Consider the following 976-nt stretch of genomic DNA (forward strand, 5'->3'; position numbering starts at 1 on the left):
ATTTAAAAAAAGCTACTATTTCTATCTACAAATATTTAAAATAATAACAAAAATATTCATAAAAAGATAAAATTAACAATGTAGTATAAAAAAAAAAATTATTTAACAAAAATACCCAAACAATAAATTTTCCTTGGCTCTTTCGAAAAACATAAAAGATTTTCAAATTATCGTTATCTCTTCCATTATCTTCGATCTCCAAAATTATCCCATCCATTTTTTTTCAGATCCTAAACTTTAATAACCTTTCATCGTTATCACCATAACAACAATAATCACACCACCACCGCCAATATCATAATCAACATCGTCATTGGAGGGTTGCAGTTGCTCCTCTTGGACGTACGGTCGCAGAGATGATGGCTCTTTGCCCTCTTTTTTCTATGGCTTCAACCCCATCGAGGCAAGAATTTTGCTGCTCCGCTTGGACGTACGGTCGTCGCAGAGATGATGGCTCCTCGCTCTCCTTCTTCTTTGGCTTCAACCGCATCGAAGCAAGAATTTTGGATTTGCAGCATATTCTTCAACCTTCCTTCTTCTTTGAGTTAAAGGAGCAACTTGGCCATTATTGAATTGGAGAATTTAAATAATGGGTCAGGGAGAAGCATATTCTTTGCTTTGTTATATTGAGAATTTTTTTTTTACTTGAAGACTTTTCCTTTTTTTTTTTTCCCGGTGACAATGATGATAATGGCAGTGCTGTGGTTGTTGTCATGGCGTTAAAATTGATTAAGGTGATGAAGATGGAAGGTTTTTAGAGAAATTGAAGAAGAGAGTGGAAGAGTTAAAAGGGTAGTTTAAAATTTTTGGGAGCCACTATAATAAAGTTCCTTAAAACGTTTTTTTTAAAAGATATCTTTAGTAATTGTTTTTTTTGTGACTAAAAGATATTTTTAGTAATTAAAATTTAATATACGTAATCAATTAAATTGTATTATTTTTATTAAAATTAGATCAGACAAATTGATTTGGTTAA

General features: G+C 31.7%; 1 protein-coding gene across 1 annotated transcript in view; it reads left to right on the forward strand.

Annotated features, from left to right (window-relative positions):
* LOC107628091 (magnesium transporter MRS2-I-like) overlaps window positions 1-976 on the forward strand; it is a 31,300-nt gene that overhangs the window by 29,120 nt on the left and 1,204 nt on the right. The window lies entirely within an intron of this gene.

Source organism: Arachis ipaensis, chromosome B02 (genome assembly GCF_000816755.2).
Source record: "Arachis ipaensis cultivar K30076 chromosome B02, Araip1.1, whole genome shotgun sequence".
Taxonomy (NCBI): Eukaryota; Viridiplantae; Streptophyta; class Magnoliopsida; order Fabales; family Fabaceae; genus Arachis; species Arachis ipaensis.